This window comes from Gadus macrocephalus, chromosome 22 (genome assembly GCF_031168955.1).
Source record: "Gadus macrocephalus chromosome 22, ASM3116895v1".
Lineage (NCBI taxonomy): Eukaryota > Metazoa > Chordata > Actinopteri > Gadiformes > Gadidae > Gadus > Gadus macrocephalus.
The window spans coordinates 2,587,630-2,593,629 of NC_082403.1; the positions used below are offsets into that span (position 1 = coordinate 2,587,630).

The window sequence follows — 6,000 nt, forward strand, 5'->3', positions numbered from 1 at the left end:
GCTCACCTATTCATACAATCACCTATTCACACAATCACCTATTCACACGCTCACCTATTCACACGCTCACCTATTCACACGCTCACACACTCACCTATTCACATCCTCCACCATCCAACCTCTCAACCATTCACCCATTCATCCATTCACACTCTCACCCATTCATCTGTTTTGCTAATTCTCTCTGCTGAAGAGTATCTTCCTTGAAATAAGTAGATGGATACACGGCATATAGTTCGACATACATTCCAATGTAGTGGCGGACTCAGACTGTTTGAAGGGCAGGGGCGAAAAAATAAAAAGGGCACATTCTGGACTACATGGGGCCCCACCAGCGGACACAGTGGCTTTTCTAACTTGATGGTGTTTTGTTCCCCCAACGGAGCCTTAAAGGCAGCGCTGCCTGGAAGGTCCTATCCCCTAACCTTAGCAAGCGCTGCCTTGAAGGTCCCATTGGGGCCACTTGTAACATCTCCATGTAGCACTTAAAAGAATAGTTGGGCTCATAATTTAAACGGGGGGTCTGGGGGTCCTCCCCCAGGAAAAAATTTGCTTCAAAGACACTGTTTCCCCTTATTCTAGCGACTTTATAAACACCAAAATGAGTTGTTCACATCATTGTGCACTTTCACATTTTAGCCAAAGAAAGGAGGATGCCTTACTGCTTTCATCTTTACTAACATTTAAGTAAAAATTAGACTGGAGACAATTCAATGTGCCGCTACCATACAGTCTTTGACCGCTGACATCCAGCTACGGAAACTTTTAAGGAAGTTTTCCTTCATGTTGAGCTGATAGCTGACCATTATCGTCTCTCTTGCACGAAACGACCTACACTTGAATGATCTTGAACGCTCAAATATTTATATACATTTTAAACGGATTATGCAAACTGAAAATATTGCGTTTTTCTAACTTGGCATCTAATTGCGCTTTTCCACTATGGGTTCTGACATACTCTTTATCCGCTTTTTGCTTCGTTATCCAGTGGAGATTTAAGTACCACTCGATGTAGCTGTTTGTCATGGCGACGCCACATGAAAGCAACGCCCCGCATTCCCCGTTCGTCAGCTACCAAAGAGAGGAACGTCTGCACCTCAATAGCTAACCACAACATGTTTTTTTCGGTTTGCCATATTCTTGCTCCAGAGCAGAGGCGTCGTCAGCCCCTTTTTACTGGGGCACGTGCCCCAGTAAAAGTCTCCAGTGCCCCAGTAAAATTCCATTGATCATTATTAAATTCATCTGCAGAAGCGCCGCTCTCGCTATGGAATCGGCAGGATTCATCAAGTGCATCTCCTGCTGCCTCGGGAGTCTTCAGTCGAGTCTGCCTCTTACCAGCCAATCAAAAAACGAAAGGGGCTACATAAAAGCCAATCAGAAAATAGCCCTATTGTATCTGGGTAAGATTTAACGCAACAACCAATGAAAAAAATCAGTTATTTACGGATTCGTCCACGTGACTCTTCTGAAAGTGTGTAAAGTATGACCAAGTGTTTCTTTCTGTTCAATAGTCTAGATAGAACTTTATCAATCCCCTGTAGGAAAAATTTGTCAATAAAACAATAATGGTAAAAAAAATAAGGAATCTCCCACTTCCGGCTTCCATGAAAGAGAACCATACTAATTCACACAATAGCGTTGATGCAAATCTAGCATTAAAGGTTAATTTAAGGAAGTTCTCTCCAGTCACGCTGAAACTAGTTTGCTAGTAGTAGCGCTTTAATTTGCAGTGTAAGAGAATTCTGGGAAATCTGAATGCTGACAAAATTCTCAGAATTCTGACACTGCAATTTATTTGCACGCTACGACTAGTGAACTACTTTTAAAAAAAACTCGACACTGCGACCAGGCGACAAATGACTGGTGAGAACCTTCTTAAATGAACCTTTAATGCTGGATTTAATTATCAGAATTCGGATTTTATCCAAGTATTCTGACTTTATTATCAGAATGCTGAATTTTATCTCACAATTCAGAGTTTATTAGCCTATTCGATTTCTGAATTAAAATTCTTGTGATGAATAATCTACATTTGTACAGTCGATTAATTCCCGTCAACTATGTTTTCTAACACCAGCATTTCCACAACTATGCTCATGTTTGTGACTGCTATACAAAACCATTTATAGTGCATCTATTTTTCTGCTGGGTAGTGATAGTCGCCCTAAATGCAGCTTTAATTTGGGCTCTGATTCTGAATAAATGCCGCTGCTGAACTGTGTGAATAAATAAAGGGAACTGAAATCTAAAGAAGACACGTGGTTTTGATGTACCGTGAATTCCAGCTGAAAGTGGAACATTGCTGCCATCAGGGGAAATTAATGTAACCTAGGCATATTGTAAGTAGCTTTCAATTCCTTGTTTTTTTGTTGATCATGATTCGTTGGAAACCACGGGAGCTGGAAAAAGCCCAGAGTAACTCATCTCCTTTTTTAACGTTACAACAAATTCACAACTTGTTTGACACAAACAATGACAACTTGATTGCTGTTAAAGAATGTTGCCCACATAATTAGCACCAGTTTTCAATACTGAGCATCTGTAGCCTGTAGTTTGATAGCACACACACACACACACACACACACACCATGCGTGCACGCACACACGCGGAAAATGAATAATGAATGAAAAATTGTCTGTCTAGACAAAAAATTCCTTAACACAAAAAAGGAAATTATGGATATACAGGGTGTTTTTAACATACTGGATCCAACAATGATCCCAACATTGACACAGATAATTCAGATCATTGCACTCACAATTCCTGTAAACAGTTGTAGTTGTGAGCGATCTTTCAGTGTGTCGAGAAGGCTCCACACCTGGCTTAGGTCAACCATGGGGCAAGGAAGGCTTCACCAACTTTCTCTTTTGTCCATTGAAAAGGAGCAACTATGCAAAGTGAGTCAAAGCCACGTTATTGACCGCTTTGCCACCATGAAGGCGCGGCGATACAGCTTAATAGTGAAAAAATAATCATTTAAAAAGGCTCTATGCAGTAGTGTATGGCCTTATTTAGTTTAATTTAAGAGCTTTGATGGTTCTATAACATTTTCCAGGTTGATTGGTGGCAATGAGCCACCTCACCTTAAGTCAGAAATTCTATTAGTTTTAAACCTTGTTTCTTGCCTTTTTAGTACATGTCGTTCTGGCAAAATGATGCTGTTTCCACACAGCTTCTAAATAAATATAGATGTGTAGACTTCTCCTGATAAAGAGGTGAAGGTCATAAAGAGACTTCTTGTTTATTTGTCAGTTACCTTATTTGTAAATCTTTGAGATGTGTATGTGTTTAAATAAATATAATTGTACGGTACTCATGAATCCATCTTTGCGTATTTACCTTTACCAGTGCTTTAATATACCCTACAGTATGACAGTGACAACAATTTTGAAGCTCGTACATACCCTTCTGTATCCATATATTTCATATTGTGCACACGTAAAAAAAAAAATTTGGCAGTTGGGGGCCTGTGCCCCAGTAAAACTCTAGGTCTAGCAACGCCCCTGCTCCAGAGGGCACATCATCATCATCAGGGGCAACCTAGGGCACTCATTAATTTTCGTTCACGTGTAAAGGGCAGCCAATAAGGCACTTTCTCTAATTTTCACCACCATAGAGGGCACTTTAGCACACATTTTCAACCATGGGAGCACCAGACGGGCAGAAGGGCACTAGAAGGGCACCAGACGGGCAGAAGGGCACTATCAGGGCACTAGAAGGGCACTGGAAGGGCACTAGAAGGGCACTAGAAGGACCAGACGGGCAGAAGGGCACTATCAGGGTACTAGAAGGGCACTAGAAAGGCACTGGGAGGGCACTAGAAGGACCAGACGGGCAGAAGGGCACTATCAGGGTACTAGAAGGGCACTAGAAGGGCACTTGAAGGACCCGACGGGCAGAAGGGCACTATCAGGGCACTAGAAGGACCAGACGGGCAGAAGGGGACTATCAGGGCACTAGAAGGGCACCAGACGGGCAGAAGGGCACTATCAGGGTACTAAAGGGGGCACTAAAAGGGCACCAGACGGGCAGAAGGGTACTATAAGGGCACTCATTAAGGCACGTCATTGAATTTTCTTGTTCTAGAGGGCACATCATCATAACTTATTGTATGAAGGAGCACCCTAGAGGGCACCTAATCATGTTTTGCACGTGAAATGGGCATTTCCAATAAGGCATTTCCTCTCGTTTTCGACACTCTTGAAGTGCACTTTAGCGCGCTTTTTCAACCATTGAGCCACGAGGGTGGGGGGGGTCGCCCCCCCTGCCCCCCCCCCTGAGTCCGCCACTTTTCCAATGCATCGACCGTGGAGTAGTTCTCCTTGATAAATGACTTCTGGGATTTATTAATGGGTCCCGAGACTGGATGCGTGATGGTTCATTATTTGATGTTATACTCCCCCCTACAGGTCACACTGAAGTACCACCACATGAGTAGTCACACCGTGTCATAAGAAAAAACCACTAGCGATTCGTCTAACCTTATTAACAGCAGAAGTATTAGAAAACAAATACTAATTTCTGTGTGTGTGTGTGTGTGTGTGTGTGTGTGTGTGTGTGTGTGTGTGTGTGTGTGTGTGTGTGTGTGTGTGTGTGTGTGTGTGTGTGTGTGTGTAAGAGTTAGTTTCACTTTGAAGTTCTCCTCTTGTCCGCATGTTTCCTGGTCAGTGCGTCTGATGCTGGACTCGGAGTCACGTCTCTGCGGATAATCTCCTCGAGCTGTTCTTCTGAATACATCGATATGAAGGCGCTGATAGGGCTGCTGCTTTTGGTCTTTGGTCACGGTGTGTCCTCAGGTAAGACTGAGTAAAGTTTTTACTTTTCAAAACTATCCTTCCAAAATGTTTGGTTCATGGTCCCTGAAGAGACGATGCTTAGATTCCCTAATTTGGTTGAAAAGCATTTGAGTATCCTCTCTAATGAGTTAAATTAATCCACAACATGATTCAGCTTTTACTGTGAGTATTTAAACTAATGTAAGAACATTTATTCTGGATTCGAACTGTGAGAACGAAACCAGTGCACTGGTTTGATGATGTTGTTCCCAAATGTACAATCTATTATCAGAACCAAACATTAAACTACAGTTAGGAGGGAATCCGTGTACGTTAAGCAGTGGCGGATTTAGCAAATTGGGGGCCCAAGGCGAAGATATGTATGGGGCCCACCTCATTCGATCTTTAAAACAGAACAGAGAAAAAATATATATATCACGTTTGTACTGTTGTGTGGTTCTCTAATAGACAGGGTTATTTTCTTCCTTCATTTCTCGTCAATGAGTCATCTTGTTGGGTTGGATTCTTCTTGTGTTTCTTCCTTCATATCTTGCTAAACCCTTTACAGGCTGCAATTCAGAAAGGGGGCAAGGTGGCACACACAGACATACACACCACACACACACACACACACACACACACACACACACACACACACACACACACACACACACACACACACACACACACACATACACATACACATACACATACACATACACACAAACACACACACATACACACAAACACACACACATACACAAACACACACGCATTATATAAGCAATGTCAGAGACAGTTTTTAAGTTTAAAGCCTACAACAATTACTCATGTAATGGGATTTAAAAATAATAATTTTGTTTTTAACTATTTGTTGTATTTTGTGTAGAAAATGAACGAGCAGTCTAAGTAAACAGGACTACATGTAGGCCTACATCAGTATTTTGTTAGATACTTTGATTTTTACCACTGTTTTTTGTATTGTTGGCTGTTTCTCAGTGTGGTTTAATATGTTCTGAGGAAATTGACGGAAAATGTTCTACATGACTGCAGCTGTTTGGGGGCCCAGGCCAAAGATATGTACACTTTTTTACTCCAAAATAAAGATGGAAAGTGGAGAACGCACAAAGTGTAGCAGTCCACAAACTAATAGTCACGATGGAACTAGAAAGAGAATAAGGTTTCAGATAACACCTGTCTTTGCCAAAATGCCAGACAAAC

At 41.9% G+C, this 6,000-nt stretch overlaps 2 protein-coding genes and 1 long non-coding RNA gene across 4 annotated transcripts in view; 2 read left to right on the forward strand and 1 right to left on the reverse strand.

The window, feature by feature from the left end:
- The window catches only part of LOC132451379 (uncharacterized), a 291,272-nt gene that overhangs the window by 269,207 nt on the left and 16,065 nt on the right, over nucleotides 1-6,000 (reverse strand).
- LOC132451407 (major histocompatibility complex class I-related gene protein-like) overlaps nucleotides 1-6,000 on the forward strand; it is a 79,242-nt gene that overhangs the window by 10,618 nt on the left and 62,624 nt on the right. The window lies entirely within an intron of this gene.
- Nucleotides 4,533-5,554, forward strand: LOC132451513 (uncharacterized). Its single transcript, XR_009524126.1, has 2 exons — nucleotides 4,533-4,800; nucleotides 5,348-5,554. It is a non-coding gene; the product is annotated as an uncharacterized LOC132451513 (long non-coding RNA).